Raw genomic sequence first — 16,954 nt, forward strand, 5'->3', positions numbered from 1 at the left:
CCTCCTTACCACCACCCTCCCCTACCTTCCCTCCAATGCCCGACAGTCCAATCAATGCCTCTCCGTCTCTGGATCAGTCCTTGTTCATCAGTTTATGGTGTTCATTATATTCCACAAATGAGTGAGATCATGTGGTATTTATCCTTCTCTGACTGGCTTATTTCACTTAGCATAATGCTCTCTAGTTCCATCCATGCTGTGGCAAATGGTAAGAGTTCCTTTTTCTTCTTCCTCTTAAAGAATACCTTTCAGCATTTCATATAATGCTGGTTTGGTGGTGATGAACTCCTTTAGCTTTTTCTTATCTGTGAAGCTCTTTATCTGACCTTCAATTCTGAATGATAGCTTTGCTGGATAAAGTAATCTTGGTTGTAGGTTCTTGCTATTCATCACTGAATATTTCTTGCCACTCTCTTCTGGCCTGCATGGTTTCTGTTGAGAAATCAGCTGACAGTCCTATGGGTACTCCCTTGTAGGTAATTGAGTCTCTTTCTCTTGCTGCTTTTAAGATTCTCTCTTTGTCTTTTGCTCTTGGCATTTTAATTATGATGTGTCTTGGTGTGGTCCTCTTTGGATTCCTTTTGTTTGGGGTTCTCTGCACTTCTTGGACCTGTAAGTCCATTTCTTTCACCAGGTGGGGGAAGTTTTCTGCCATTATTTCTTCAAATAGGTTTTCAATATCTTGCTGTCTCTCATCTTCTGGCACCCCTATAATTCTGATGTTTGTACGCTTGAAGTTGTCCCAGAGGCTCCTTACACTATCTTCGTATTTTCGGATTCTTTTTTCATTTTGCTTTTCTGGTTGGGTGTTTTTTGCTTCTTCGCATTTCAAATCTTTGACTTGATTCTTGCGCTCCTCTGGTCTGCTATTGGGTGTCTGTATAATATTCTCTATTTCAGTCCGTGTATGCTTAATTTCTAGTTGGTTCTTTATCATAGCATCGAGGGTCTCATTAGTTTTCGTGAGGCTCTCATCAAGTTTATTGGCAGCTTCTAGCACATTATTGCAAGCCCTCAAAATTGCGTTTTTTAGCTCTATATCCTCCATTTCTGTCATGTTTTTTTGTCTCCGCATTTTTTATGCTTTCTTGGTGCACCCCCTTGTGGTCTTTGTGCGCAGTCTTGTTGTAGTTAAGCCTTGATTGTTGTAGTTAATACTAGAGGGATTTGACCACCAGGCCGACTGGCTGTGAGAATCAGCTGTGTCTGCCGCAGGAAAACTTCTGTCCTCTGGAGAGGTGCTAATCTAGCCTTTGCCTGAGGCGATCCAGCAAATGGCTCTGCGCAGGGCTTGGGCGGGGCGGGATCAACAGGGCGGGTGGAGGGAGCAGTTATGGCTGCTCTCAGTCCCGTTCCCAGAGGCTCTGCTTCTCAGAACCCCAGCAACTGCTGCAAACCTCGGAGAGAAAGCTGCCCTCACGTTCCAACTGATGCCAGACAATCCCGCTTCTCCCGTTTGAGTCTGAGTCCCTAGAGACACGCCTGGATCTGGAGCTCAGAGTCTGAGACTCCCTCCTGATTGAAAACGACAACCGCGCCCTCAGCCACCAGCCCGCTTTGCAAGCGCACCTCCACACCTTTATGTTTTCCACACTACGCCTCCTCTGAGCCTCGGTATGCTGTTGTCTTTCCTTCTAGTTGAAGAGTCTCTCCTCAGCCAGCCTTCCTGTGGTTCTGGGTGATGTCTGTTCCGTCTTTTAGTTGTATTTTTGAAGTGGTTGTTTGCGGCAGCAGTCTCTGGTGTTTACCTATGCCGCCATCTTGGTCTCTCTATCTTGTGACCTGTTTCTTTGTCTTCGCATTTTGTCTGCTTCCCTGTGTTGGTAGAGTGGTTTTGTGTGCTAGGTGTCCTACAGGGCCCAGTGGCTCAGGCTCCCCAGTTACCTGAGGTGGACATTCTTGGTGCACCCCCTTGTGGGCTTTGTGCACAGTCTTGTTGTAGTTATGCCTTGATCATTTTAGGTGTCACTGGGAGGAATTGACCTCCAGGCCAATTGGCAGTGAGAATCAGCTGTGTCTGCAGTGGGAGAACTTCTGTGCTGAAGACACCCTTCTGGGGCAAGACTTGCTTCAGTGGGGCTTTGGTGCTCACTGAGTCTGCCCCCTGAGTGTGTTCCTTATGAATCTGAGGAGTTGTAATCTGGATGGTCCCACTCTGACCACTGTGTACACTGGCTCTTGGATCTAAGGAGGTGCTAATTTAGCCTCTGCCTGAGGTTACCCAGCAGGAGCTACGAAGAGATATGCAGATTCCCCTTCCTTTTTTGGGGGTTTGGGGGTGCCCAGATGAGGCCCAGCTGTGAAGCAATGCAAGCTGCTGTGGGGCCTTGGGCCTTCTCTTGGAAGTTCTGGGTCTGTCTGGCCCAGCTACAATTTGTTAGGTAATTTTCAGGTTGCAAAGGACCCAGGCATTCATATGCAAAAGCCTTTGCAGCAGCCTGGATGGGGCGGGGTCTCGGAATCAACAGGGTGGAGCAAGCAGCTATGGCTGATTCTCAGCCCTGCCCTAAGGGGCCGCACGTCTCAGTGTCCCGGTAATTGCTGCCAGCACCTCTGAGGGAAAGCCTCCCTCAAGTTCCGAGTTCTGCCTGCTGCCAGACAGTCCAGTTTCTCCCCGTATGAGCCCTGGGACCCCAGAGATTTCCCAGAACCGGAGTTCAGAGCAGTTGGGAGCTTCTGACTCCCGGATTCAAAAAGACAGCCGCGTCCTCAGGTGCCAGCCCCTTTCCCCGTGCGCCGGAGCCTCCATACCTCTGCACTTTACTTTCGTAGCTCCTCTGAGTCTGTGTGCTCTTCTCTTTCCTTCTAGTTGTAGAATTTCCACTCAGCCAGCCTTCCTGTGGTTCTGGATGATGACCGTTCTGTCTTTTAGTTGTATTTTTGAAGTTGTTGTCGGAGGCAGCAATTTCCGGTGTTTACCTATGCCACCATCTTGGTTTCTCCTCTGTTCCACAATTCTTAAATATTCTATTTTGGGTTTTATTGCCTTGTCCTATTTATTATTATTTTTCTTTGCATTTTAGTTTGAGAAGTTTCTATTGACATCTCTGATAGATCCTCCCTTCCCCCAACCGGTGGGCGGAGTGTGACGTAACCTGCAGCCCAGAAATACCTGAGTGACTAACCAGGTACCTTATATGGACTATACATTGGACCACCAATCCATACCTGTCAAATACCCTAAGCCCTTGTCCTATATGGACAATGCAATACGCCACCCATCAGTGTGCGCCAAGTACACTAAGCCCCCCACCCCTTCCCATTCCGCCCCTCAAAAGGCGTGCCCACCCCTGCACGTGCTGCTGTCCTCCCCTTGCGAGACAGCCCGGCAGGTGCTTCTCCTCTAATAAAGCCTGTAGTCCTGGTTTTCGGCCTCTGTCTGATTTTTCCATCTCCAAATCACTGATTCTTTTTTTGATTGTGTCCAGTTTATTGATGATCCCAACAAAGGCAGTCTTCATTTCTGTTACAATGTTTGTTTTTTATTCCTCACATTTCTTATTCTTTCTTACTATTTTCGTCTCTGCTTACATTACCCATCTGCATGTTATCTACGTTTCCATTAGAACCTTTACCAGTAATCATAGTTATTTTAAATTCTAAATCTGTACCATATCTGAATCTGATTTTGATGCTTGCTTTGCCTCTTCAGACTTTTTTTTTTTTAAAGCTTAGTATGTCTTGTAAATTTTTGTTGAAAGCCAGACATCATGTATGAGGTAAAGGAACTGAGATAAGTAGGTGTTCAGTGATGGTTTTCTTTCCAGTCTTTTTTAAATTTTTAAAAAATTTTTATTCATTTCAAACAGACATTCAAAGTTTTGTTTGCATAATTAACTGTCACATTTCCAACAGTGCATCAATAGAGCAGGTGGGTGGTAAGGAGTGAGGGGTCCCGGACTGCAAGAGGGAGCAGGCCGGGCTGAGGAACCTCCCCACCCCCCAGTGCACGAATTTCGTGCATCGGGCCTCTAGTCAAGAATAAGATTATTTCAAGGAAATCTCTGGGAAGACCCTCCCGCTCTCAAGTCTGCAGCTCAAATGTCCACCATGTCCAGCAGTGTGGAGATCTGGAGCTCTGAGGCAATTTCTTCTTCCCTTGAACTTCGGATCAGCCTTTCCAGGTGCTTCAGCCGTTCAGTCAAAGATGTGCCAGTTGCCTCTGACAATTGCAGTTGTTCCCCTGTCCTTTCATTCTGTGGGCGAGTCCTTGTGGATGTTTTAATCACAGGTTGGATAGTCTGAGGCAGAGACACCAGAGTCTGAGGAAGGTAGAGGGGAAGGGAAGGTGAATCTGTAAATGTTCCCGAGTCTTCAGACAACAACCGCTGAAGTTGATCTTCAAATCTCTTGCTCTCCTCCTTTTCCAGTAGAAGACTGCTGGACAGACACTGGGCCAGGCGCTCCTGGGCAGAGGCTGGGCGCATCAGGTCCTCCGTGCTGGGAACCGGCCCCTGTCGGCCACACTCTGCACTCCTCTTCCGTTTTCTTCGGTGCACGTGAAGGAACGGAGTGGGAAACTTGTTTGCAGAAGGATGAAAAGTCCTTGTTTCCAAGCACCCCTGATGCAGCTGGAGGTCCTTCTGCGTCTGCATTCTGGCTTGTTTCCACAACATAGGAACATCATATGCCTTCAAATGGTTTTTAAAAAAATATACACATATCTGACCATCTTCACTCAGTGCCTCTGATGTGACAGGAAGCCTAGGGGGCGTCCAGTCCCTCAGCTTGTGGTTGACACACAAGGCAATGACGTTGTCCCACGGGATCTCAGCAACTGAGGGCCCTGCCTCCTGGCCAGCGGAGGGGTTCCGGCTCTTCCACCTGACATAAGTTCTTCGGAGCAGGCTCTCCACCTGGGACCGGAGGACGGGCTGCGTCTGGCGAGAGCTGGGGATCTGGGAGGCATACTGGATAACCATGGAGCACACAGGAAGCCAGGGAGCCCCCGGGGGTGGGAGGTCCATCTGCGGGAGCTGAAAGCCCAGCACGGCCTGTTTCAGCCAGGCCAGGTGCTCCGGGGAATTCCAGTGAAGGTGAGGAAGCAGCCGGCTGCCCCCTGCCTCAGCAAACTCGGTGACAGGCCAGGACAGGTCGCAGAGCTGCCCAGAGGACACCACGGAGGCGAGGAAGTGCAGAACACTGTTGAACAGCTCGATGATGGCACCAGGTTCCTGCGAGGCCAGGCCGCCCAGCCGCCTCTCTCTTCTGTCATGGAAAAACCGGCCGCTAAACTCACGGCCAACCCCGTCTTCCACATACTGAATGAGGGTCTGGCAGCAAAGGTCGAGGGCACGGGGGCAGTGGGAGACCAGCCACTGCACGGCCAGGGAAACCTTATTGGTGCCTTGTAAATCAGTAATGGACTCAGGAATTTCAATAATGATATAACCCGAAATCAGCTTAGCTGCAACCAAATCCTGTAGCATTAGACCATCATCCACTTCCTTCTCCACGGCGACCCCTCCCAGGCTGGGTGCGAGCACCACCAGCGGCAACGCAGGCTGGAAGGGCTTGGCCTGCAGGAGTTGCTTGAGCTGCAGCAGCGCCGACAGCCAGTACGCGTCCTCCTCTGCCATGTCCTCGCTCTTGGTTTTGGGGGCAAGCAGCAGCATGAGGCCGCTGGCTCCCAGGAGCTCCTTCTGTGTCTCCACGGCATCCAGGGCACCGTCACTGAGAGCACCGTAGGCTACCTTTATACACACGCTGACAGGAACGGCCCGATTCCCTTTGCTGCCGAGTGCGTTAAACAGCCTGAGTGTCTGGATTCCACCAGCACCGCTGCATGTGTCATCCGAGCCATCACCTCCCATGAACTTGGCTTTCAGCCAATCTGCCAGAATTCTGCCAGGACTCCGTGGGGACCGCTCTTCTCCGTAGTTGGGCAACACCAGCACCAGCTTCCAAAACGCATGCTCCCTGCAACCAGGGAGGTGCTGAGCCACGAGGGACGGCAGGTCCAGGGGCGCCCACGCTGCATCACTCAGTAGCTGCTGGTGGAAGTGCTGGACCTTCAACTGGTGCGTCGTCTTGTTCCTGAGCCACCTGAGCCTCTTGCAGGAGGTGCCCACTTTCCCGGCGTGGCCCAGGTCCAGGAGGCCCTTGGCCAAGTTCTCCTCGGCAATGGGACACTCTGCACTGGGCGCCAGTGCGGCCAGCCGGTCATTCACATCCACACGGCAGGGCGCTGCAGGGAAGGCCCGCATCTGGCGCCTCAGCTTCTTCCGGGCGGCGACAGCTTCCATCCACCTCTGAAGATACTTGCAGTAGCACTGAAGTTCCCGGAGGGTCTCCTTTGCAGTCTGGACAATCTCCTCACCAAGAAAGAAGCCCACCAGGTGGGCACAGACTTCCTCGCCGCGGCGGGCCGCGCGGACCTTCTGGTCTGTCTCCACTGCACTCTTCCACTCCTGGGAGCAGGTTTCCCTCACACCTTCCGTCGCCACCAGCTCTGTCAGCTCTGCAGCCAGGCCCTGACTCATCTCAGTTAACACCAGTTCTCTTTCCTGTTTCAGTCTCTCCTCTTCAGCCTGCCGCCTCTCCTCCTCTTTTCGCTCCCTTTCCTTAGTCATTTCTTCCTCTGCCATGTGCCTCAACATGCCTGTGGTAGCGGCCGTTAGCGACTCCTCCACAGCAGCCCTGGAAACACCCAGAGCTGTGGCTGCGAAGGCCGCCCCGGCGGCACCAACCTCCTCGCAGTCCCTCTGAAGAACCTCCTGGATGAGCTCGTCCACCACCTGCGCCAGGTCGGCGTCAGAGTCCTCAGGCTCGGGCTTTGCGGGAAGAAGTCCCGGCTGCCCAGGGGGTAGCATGGGGGGTTGGAAGAGGCCGGGTGCCGCACTCGCACTCGGGGTGGCTGCTGGGCGGTGCGGCAGATCGGGCAGCGCGGGGGCCGAGCTGGGAAGAGGCTGCGGGAGGAGGGGAGGCGGGGACGCGTCCGCCCCAGTACCACCTTCCTCTCCTCTCCCCACACCTGCTGCGTCCAAGCCGGCTCTCTGAGCGCCCACGGACAGCTCCGCGGCCAGGCTCTGCCCGACGTACTGGTTCTGGGAGTTGAAGCTGCACACGGGGGTATGACGAGGGGCAGGGGGCAACGGCCCCCCATTCACAATTTCCCCAACCGACACCATCAGCTTCCTGGTAATCCACACCGACTTCCTGGCCTTCAAGAACCCCTCTGGTTCCACGAACGAGGACCGGTTCAGCTCCACACAGCCATCGGACACAGTGAGGCCGTGGGAGCTGAGGAAGTCTGTGGCCTCTTGGCCATCTCTGAAGAGCAGCATGCGCACCACGCTGTCCAGGGGAAAGAGGGTGGAGCGTTTTTTGCTCGCGGTATAGGCGATGTTGAGTGCCCGGAGAGCCTCCTTGCGGATCTGATCAAAGTAGCAATGCAAAAGACAAGCGTTCAAGTAAGAAGCCGACTGGACCAGTTTGAAAAATCTCACGAAATTATGACTGTTCAGTGCAGCCAAAGCCCGAACAGCAAATGTCACCTCCGGGGAGTTTCTCACCGCCGGATGGAGCTGCTGTACTTCTCTCAGGACGTCCCCCTGGTTGAGATTGAGCAGCACATGGTAGCCCTGGAACTCGGCCTCGCTGGCACAGACCACGCCCTCGTTCCTCAGGTCTTGGTACATCTCCTTCAGACTCTGAAGGCACTTGGTCATGTTCTCGTGGTTGATCTTGGCATCAAAGGAGGACATGGGCTCCTCGCACAGGAAGTGGGCACAGTGGATGTGAAACCGGGCACACTTCTCAATCAGGGACACCGTCCCGGGATCGCACAGGCGCTGCTGCGTGATGTCCTTCCGGATGGCCCGCGTGCGGTTCCACAGGAAGTCATACCAGTCCCGCAGGCTGCCCTCCCTCCGGTCCATCACCTGGGTCACCAGGTAATCCATGGTCCTGCTGAGCACTGCCGAGGGCCGCAGCTCATGCGACAGGGGCTCCTCCTGGCCGGCGGAGGAGCGACTGTACTCCTTGACAGCCGCCGCGTGGTCCACCTGGTCAGTCCCGGGGATCACTTCAAAGACACTCAGCTGGCCCCGGGTCTCCCGCATGTACCGCTCCTTCTCCGGACACATGTCAGGGCACGTCCCAACAAACGTCCTTGCTTTGTCCAGATCGGTTCTTGTCACCCGGGCTTGCCTCATGATTCTGTCCCTCTGGTCAAGCAGGCGGTACTTTTCCTCGGACGATTCGGCCACCGTGCCTATCAGCGCACGGAGGGAGGACACACACGGCCCAGGACGCTCAGAGCTCTCAGAGCCCGAGTCAAAAGAGTCTCCTTCAAACAGGTGCGCCTTCAGAAGGCCTGACTTCTTCACTGGAGAGCTTTTATTCAGGCTGCCGACTGCAGTCCTCCCCATGGGCTTGCCGAGGGGGGAGTGCTGAAAGGATGTGTCCTCGGTGCCCTGGCCAGCCTCACCCTCACCTGGTTTCTTCTCCTTGAGGGAAAGAGGTTTCCTGTTGGGACTCCTTTTCTTCTTGTGCCAAAAGATAGACGTTTCTTCAGGCAAACCTTTCTTCCCCTTCTTCCTGGCCAGGGCTGCAGAAGCACGATCAAAGAAATACACCACCGCGAGGTGTTTGTCGCGCCTGGTGTGCGTGCGCTGCACTTGAGCGATTCTGCCAAAGTGTTTCTCCAGAAAGGTCCTGTTGTTGAGACAGTCGGGAATGTTCTTGCACTGGATCGCTGTGACTTCAGAGGGAGAGAAGCCCCCAAGGCTGTCTGTGCTCTCGCTTCTGTTATTCTGACGCCCAGGAGCTCCTCTTAGAAAATCTTCTTTTTTACCTCTTTCAGTGTCTTCCTCTTTCACACCTGGAAGCCGGGAAGCTGCCAGAACAGACTGACTCCCTCCTGGTATGGCCATCTGATCATTTTCCCCAGACTCGGCACAGCCAATTTCTTTTCTAGATTCCTTGTCGCCCAGACGACCGACTTCTTGATTGCTTTTGCAAACATCCTGTATAGTCCCACCAAACAGAGTACCTCCCTGGGGCCGCTTAGCGGGAGGATGATCGCCCCTCGAAAGAGGGTCCAGGTCTTCCAAGGCGGCGGCGTGGCCATATCTCCTTGGGGAGCGATCGCGATCCTCATCCCCCTTCCTTTTCAGTCCTTTCATGAAGCTGCAAAGTGGCTCCACTTGGGAAACAGTTTCTTCACATCCTTGTCTGGCACCTGTTTTGCTAACTGGGAAGGGTTCTCCCAATGATCCTGAAGAAGATGTGGGGAAGCTAGTGAAGCTACTATTAAGACTTCCAAATAGTGATTTAGGGCCTTTCTTCTCTTCCTCCACATTCTGACTTGACAAAGCAAGGGTAAAGGGTGGTTTCGAAAAGGTAAAATTTGATTGAGTAGCTGAACTTGTCACCTGTGTAAAAGAAAATGGAGCCTGTCCTCCAGGTCCACTACTAATTGGTTGGGAAAATGTGAAAAATCTGGAAGTAACTTGGCTTTGAGTTTTCTCTGGCTCGGATTCAGCGTCCAATATTGGTCTGAACACTGAATTTTCCAGAGATGTAAAGCTGAACTCTGTCTTTCCCAAACCATAGCTTGCTACTTCTCCAGTTTCTGGTGCAAAAGTAGAAGTACTTGGGAAAGCCCCAAGGTTGGGTGATTTAACAGTAAATCTTGGGTTTCCAGGCACACATGAACTTGAAGGCCCAGAGGCAGGTAGAAAGGATGGAGTGTGTTCAAGTCCAGAAAAGAGTCCAACATTTGAGGTTTGTGCTGAAGAAGAGTGACCTACTCCAGACGTTGGAAAGCTCCATGTCTGTGAAAATCCTGAGCTTTTCCCAGATACTGTGTTGTTTTGTCCAAAAAGAGAAGACTGACCAAATCCAAAGGGTTGCTTAGCCTGAGGGTTGCTTAGCCTGAGCTGTTCCTATGGAACTACCGGAAGATGTTAAAAAAGCACTCGGCTGCTGCCCGCTGAAAAAATTAGGTGGGTTCATCTTCTGATCCATTTACTGGAAGGTTGCTGGGGTTCGACCCCAGCGGGTCCAGGGGTCCCCAAAGGTGTGTACGGAGTCGGCGAAGAAGGAATGACACGGAGACGGCGTTCAGTTGATCAGCAGCCTAGCCAGGACCTCTAGCCAAGTTCTGGTTAGGAACTCCAGTGAAGTTCTGGTCTCGGTTGTCTGGTTACATCTGCATTTATGCCAGTATTTTAATCCTGTCAATTTCTATTGCAAAGGTTAGGGCGTTTCTTAGCTCCATACCAGGAAGTAAAGATTATGTAGCTCAAGCGTGATTGTTTGTAGTTAAAGTGATTAACTATCCGCCTGGCATTTAGTTAAGGGGATTTATCCCCTCCCTAACTTCAGGGGAAAATCCCTACCTGGGGAAACAACCTTTCTGAGAGAGGTGACCTTGGTTAAAACACATAGCGCTAAGGGGAGCAAACATATTAAGAACAGTATGTGCTCTATACGCCAGGTCCCTTGAAACATATGCTGTGCAGATGTTTCTTTCCTGCAGCGACTGTGTCAAGCAGCAAGGATGGACCGGCTTCCGGCAGAAGGTAATGAAGAGTTCCCTGTACAAAGCAGTCCTCTTCCTTAAACAGTTTGTTGAACTAGGGAGCTCCCCCCTTCATTTCATGTAAGCGAGACTCAGAGGAGGCGCAGTGCTGAAGTGAAATACTAAGGTGCGGAGTACATGTGGAGCGGGCTGGTGGCGGAGGGCGAGGCTGTCCCCAGATTAGAAAATGCAGACAAGTGTTTGCTGGCCTCCTGTTCATCTTTCTCTTAGTACAGACCTATATGGATTTTGGATCTTTGTAGTAAAAGATTGTTTGTATTTTTTCAAGTTTTTATTAGCTGAATTTGCAATATTTATACGCCTATACAAATCCTGAGGATCCTAATTCTAGCTTAGAGAATATAAATTGGTTACAGTGTATTTCAGGTGCTTAAGTCATAGTAAAATGTCAGCTTTACTGGCTTTATCATAATGAAAAAGGACTTTAGTTTAAAGTGGCAGTTTTAGCTTTTGCTACTTTTTTTTTTTTAATCATCACCCAAAGCATATATTTTAATGATTTTATAGCGAGAGTGGAAGGAAGACAGAGAGGAAAACATCAATGTGAGAGAGAGAGAAAAACATCAGTTGGGTGCCTTCCCATGTTCACCTTGACCAGGGGTCAAACCCAAAACCTGGGTATGTGCCCAGACCGGAAATCAAATCCATGACCTTTTTTTTTTTTTTTTTTTTTAAATATATTTTATTGGTTTTTTACAGAGAGGAAGGGAGAGAGATAGAGAGTTAGAAACATCGATGAGAGAGAAACATCGATCAGCTGCCTCCTGCACATCTCCCACTGGGGACGTGCCCGCAACCCAGGTACATGCCCCTAGCCGGAATCGAACCTGGGACCCTTCAGTCCGCAGGACGACGCTCTATCCACTGAGCCAAACCGGTTTCGGCAAATCCATGACCTTTTGGTGCGCTGGACAACACTCCAAACAACTGAGTACACAATAATGCATTTTTTAAAGAGAAAATGCAACAAAACAAATCTTGATGGTTAAATAATTACAGCACCCCCCTGACCTATGAATATAAACATAGTACTTACGCTTATTTAAATGATGAAACATCTGTGGATTTATGAACACAAAAGTGATTGCCATTATCTAGCTTAAATACAGGTTCAGGTCATTGTTTATAGAGTTTTTAGTTACAATGGCTTTTGCATTTATATCATCACTGTCTTGCAGAAGAGTTGCCTTCATAGGGCCTTTTTTCTTAATGTAGACATGTGTACCTATTTTTATTAGTCAAGGTCTAAGTTTTACTCCAGGTGCCTTTTATGTTCAGAACTCTTTCCGCTGGGCTAGTATTTGCCCAAAAATAAATGATAGCAGAAAAGAAAACTTTAAAAATTCACAAGGGCTCCTCTTAGCAGCACTAATCTTTGTCACTGACTGCCTAGGTATTTCCATTTCTGGCATTGCATAAAACTCTTGTCTGGTGTGAAAAGATGAATATGCTTTCTAAGGATCTGTGGCATAATTGTACCAGTTTTTATTTTCTATAATTTCTAGAACCAAATATAATAAATATTTTTTAAAACTCCTTTCTACTGGTGGTATTAATAATATCTAAAATTGAGTGCAAAGAGAATCTTGGCTCTGACTGAAGACAAGGAACTAATAAAGGATCCTCAGAAATGGTGTGGACACAAAGCTGTGTTATGATCGGGTGTGTGGTAACATGAAAATAGTATAGAATATCAGGTCGTATATTTGACTGGATTCAAGGTCATCCAGTAGCACCATTCACTTGCCTTCCACTCTGCTTTCTGGAGTGGAAAAGAAAGGGATGATGAAAAGTAACCCTTAATCGGGAATATCACAGAATGGGTGTGTGAATGACATTTGTCCCGAATTTGGCAGTGGATATGAGATTGAGGACTGTTTTTCAGTCGTATTTTAATGACATCTATCACTCTTTGGAAATTAAAAAGGGATTTAAAGTATGGTACATTACTGCTTTAGCTGGTTTGGATCAGTGGATAGAGCATTGACCTGCAGACTGAAGGTTCCGGATTCAATTCTGGGTAGGGGTATATGCCCGGGTTCAGGGTTGGTCCCCAGTGGGGGGCGTGCAGGAGGCAGCCAATCTATGATTCTGTGTCATCATCGGTGTTTATCTCTCCCTCTTCCCCCCTCTCTGAAGTCAATAAAAATATGTTTATATGGTACATTACCTTTCTAACTGCTCTGTTCTCTCTGTCTTCTTCTGGTATTCTAATGATATATCTGTTACATCTTTTGAAATTGTTCCAAAATTCTTAAATATTCTATTTTGGGTTTTATTGCCTTGTCCTTTTGTTATTATTTTTCTTTGTGTTTTAGTTTGAGAAGTTTCTATTGACATCTCTGATAGATCCTCCCTTCCCCCAACTGGTGGGCAGAGTATGATGTAACCTGCAGCCCAGAAATACCTGAGTGACTAACCAGGTACCTTATATGGACTATACATTGGACCACCAATCCACACCTGCCAAATACCCTAAGCCCTTGTCCTATATGGACAATGCAGTAAGCCACCAATCAGTGTGTGCCGAGTACACTAAGCCCCCCACCCCTTCCTATTCCGCCCCTCAAAAGGCGTGCCCGCCCCTGCATGTGCTGCTGTCCTTTCTTTGCGAGACAGCCCGCCAGGTACTTCTCTAATAAAGCCTGTAGTCCTGGTTTTCGGCCTCTGTCTGATTTTTCAATCTCCAAATCACTGATTCTTTTTTTGATTGTGTCCAGTTTATTGATGATCCCAACAAAGGCAGTCTTTATTTCTGCTACCATGTTTGTTTTTTATTCCTCACATTTCTTATTTATTCTTTCTTAGTGTTTTCGTCTCTGCTTACATTACCCATCTGCATGTTATCTACTTTTCCATTAGAACCTTTACCAGTAATCATAGTTATTTTTAAATTCCAGATCTGTGCCATATCTGAATCTGATTTTGATGCTTGCTTTGCCTCTTCAGACTTTTTTTTTTTAAAGCTTAGTATGTCTTGTAAATTTTTGTTGAAAGCCAGACATCATGTATGAGGTAAAGGAACTGAGATAAGTAGGTGTTCAGTGATGGTTTTATGTTAATCTGGCCAGGAGTTGTTCTGTGTTTCATGTTTGCTGTAGCTGTAGGTGTCAGAGGCTTTTATTTCCTCTAGTGTCCTTCTTGTCTCTCCTGTCTTTATGATTCCCTAAAAGCTCCTTAAATAGAATCTGCATCTTGCTTCTCTTTTAGCTGTAATTCACTGTTATCACACTGTAGCCCTGTTGATGTGGTAAGGGATCCGGGGAAAGTTCTATAATCCTGTGGTGAGATCTGTCTTTCAGTGGGCCTGTGACTGTCACACATTGTTTCTCAGCATTTTTCCCCCTCTTAGGTAAGCAAGGAAAATTAGACTTGGGCTGGATATGGGTAATTTCCCTTCCCACAAGTCAGATAAGGCTCCGGTAAAGTATTTTCCCCCTGCTGTATAGGCCTTTGTTATGGAGAACACTGGGCACATTTCAGAAGAGTTACTTTTCCTCTCCCCTTGCCAGAAGCAAAAGTGTTTTTTTTTTCTTCTTGGCTCTTTATAAAGAACACCTAGTGCGATGTCTGGAAGTTAAGGCTAGTGCCTCTAGATCAGTGGTTCTCAACCTTCCTAACGCCGCGACCCTTTAATACAGTTCCTCATGTGGTGGTGACCCCCAACCCTAAAATTATTTTCGTTGCTACTTCATAACTGTAAGTTTGCTACTGTTATGAATCGTAATGTAAATATCTGATATGCTTTTAATTATGTTCATTAAGCAGTAAGCCACCAATCAGTATTTTTTTTTATTTTCCATCTTGTGAGGACTCAACAAATGTTTTAAAATACAATTTTTCAGTAACTATACTTTCAGATATACTTCTAGTTTAATATAGCAGATGAGCATATGCATATGCATCTATCTGGGTATGTTCATTTAATTAATGAACATAATTAATGAACATAATTAAAGCATAGTGATTAATCACAGAAACAAAAACAATATGTAATTATATATGTGTTTTCTGATGGTCTTAGGCGACCCCTGTGAAAGGGTCGTTCGACCTCCAAAGGGGTCGTGACCCACAGGTTGAGAACTGCTGCTCTAGGAGATCTTAATTAGCACACAGCCTCTAGCAATTTACAAAGTTAACATTTTCGTTGTCCTACTAGTTTATGGCTCCAGCAGCGGTTGTTCCAGATAAGGTAGGTGATCTAATCTGATTCTCTGTGTTGGGTCTAGTTTTCCCTGCAACCTAATTTCTCTGATGGCTCCAAGAAAAGTCATTAAAGTCATTGATTTTCAGTTCAGCCCTTTCCTTATAAAGACATTAGTGACAGCCTTGGCTGGTGTTGCTCAGTGGTTGGAGCGTCCTCTCCTGCAAAGAAAGGTCTCTGGTTGGACTCCCATTCAGGCACATATCTAGGTGCAGGGTCAGTCGGGACGTGTAGAAAAGGCAACCAATGGATGTCTCTCTCTCTCTCTCTCTCTCTCTCTCTCTCATCAAAAAAAATCCTCCGGTGAGGATTAAAAAGAAAACAAAACATGAGTGACAATTTCCAAACTGTTTACATATCTGAAGTGAACCAGAAAGTCCCCCAATATGTTTTTTTTAAATTAAACATATATATATATATATATATATATATATATATATATATATATATATAATTAGTCCCTTCTACTTAGAATAAATTTCATGATACTAGTGCCTCTCAATCACCACTGTATTAATTATAAACTTACTAAAATAACTAGTGTTAACAGTTTGCAGTGATTTCTAATGTTTATATGTGTGTATGTATCTATATGTGTATGCATATTATATATACGTTTTTATAGTTTTTAATATATTTTTATTGATATTAGAGAGAGGAAGGGAGAGGGAGAGAGAAAGAAATATCAATGTGAGAGAGAAACATCGATCACTTGCCTCCCGTACACACCCTGACCGGGGAGCTACCCTGCAACCTGGGTATGTGCCCTGACTGGGAATCGAACCTACGACCTTTTGGTGAATGGGACAACCAACTGAGCCACACCAGCCAGAGCCATTTTTTTTTAATCTATGGATTTGAGAGAGAGAGTTTGATTTGTTCCACCCATTTATGCATTCATTGGTTGATTCTTTTATGTGCCCCGACGAGGGATCAAATCCACAACCATGGCACATCAGGATGATGCGCCAACCAACTGAGCAACCAGCCAGGGCCTATGCACATTTTTAATGTGGATATAATTGGTATATAAGACTCTGCTGCAATTTCTTTTTCCATTTAATATTCTCTATACTTCCTTTTTCTTTAAAAGCTAAATTTATTTTAAATGGATTTTATATTCAACTGACAAAACTGTATCCTTGGGAGCCCTGAAATTTTATCTGTTATTCATGATCACTCATTTTCTTCACTAAAAATATATTAAGTGGGTGCTATATTAATCTTTTGTAATTCTATTAAAATCATAGGCAAAAGAATCTTTCACTCATTTGCCACTATTTTTTTCAGCAAGTTTTTAATTAACATATCATTTTTCCTAATTTCCAAATAAAATATCAATGTATAATAAATAGAAAAATCTGTACTTTTTTTTTTATTTTCCATCTTGTGAGGACTCAACAAATGTTTTAAAATACAATTTTTCAGTAACTATACTTTCAGATATACTTCTAGTTTAATATAGCAGATGAGCATATGTACCTATCTTCTTTCCCCAGGTCTCATTCAATTGTGGAATTATAGGAGAGAGTGAGCATGTGGGATCACAGTGAAAGAGAAAAAGAAGAAATTCGCCCAACACACCATATGGAATGAAGGAAACCCTGGCCATTGCCAAGCTTGAAGTCAACAAATATAAAGATGGGGTGGTGAATGCACAATACAATACACAGATGATGTATGATAGAATTGTGCACCTGAAACATATAATTTTATTAGCCAAGGTCACCCTAATAAATTAAATTTTAAAACAAACAAATACAAAGAGCAGGGGTGGCCTGGAAGCCATGTTCAGGGTAACCCATTAAAGAAGCATGCTGGAAGTTGCAGGGAGTTGGTCCCCTCCCGCCATGTGTTCCACCATTTAGTCGCTCAACAAATAGGCCCTCTTCCCAGTGCTTTAGCTCTTGACATAAAGCCAGTGAACAGTTCTCTAAAGAATGTGGGTAGGTGGCCGCAGGAGGGCCGTTGTGAAGTGTTTTACACTTGGGTAAAGGAGGGCAGAGCCCGAGCTGACTTCAGAACGCCACGCCACCGTGGATGTGCGTGGGGAGGAGGGAAAACCAGCTCCTCCTCGGGGAGAAACACACTAAACCTGTTCCATCCAAAGTGCAGCCCTTCTTAGTTTGGCGATTGGAGGGTTCCCCAGCCGGCCTGCTGGCTCCTCACCCACACATCGTTAACGGGGCATGTGAATGAGG

General features: G+C 47.3%; 1 protein-coding gene and 1 pseudogene across 1 annotated transcript in view; one reads left to right on the forward strand and one right to left on the reverse strand.

The window, feature by feature from the left end:
- PUS7 (pseudouridylate synthase 7 (putative)) overlaps window positions 1-11,073 on the forward strand; it is a 62,493-nt gene extending 51,420 nt beyond the window's left edge. Inside the window, exon 17 of the mRNA XM_023751093.1 lies at window positions 10,708-11,073. The gene's annotated coding sequence lies outside the window, so the exon portion shown is untranslated. The remainder of the gene's footprint in view (window positions 1-10,707) is intronic.
- Window positions 3,605-10,034, reverse strand: LOC102418729 (annotated as a pseudogene).
- Window positions 11,074-16,954: the final 5,881 nt, after the last annotated feature.

This window comes from Myotis lucifugus, unplaced genomic scaffold, assembly GCF_000147115.1.
Source record: "Myotis lucifugus unplaced genomic scaffold, Myoluc2.0 scaffold_18, whole genome shotgun sequence".
Classification (NCBI taxonomy): Eukaryota; Metazoa; Chordata; class Mammalia; order Chiroptera; family Vespertilionidae; genus Myotis; species Myotis lucifugus.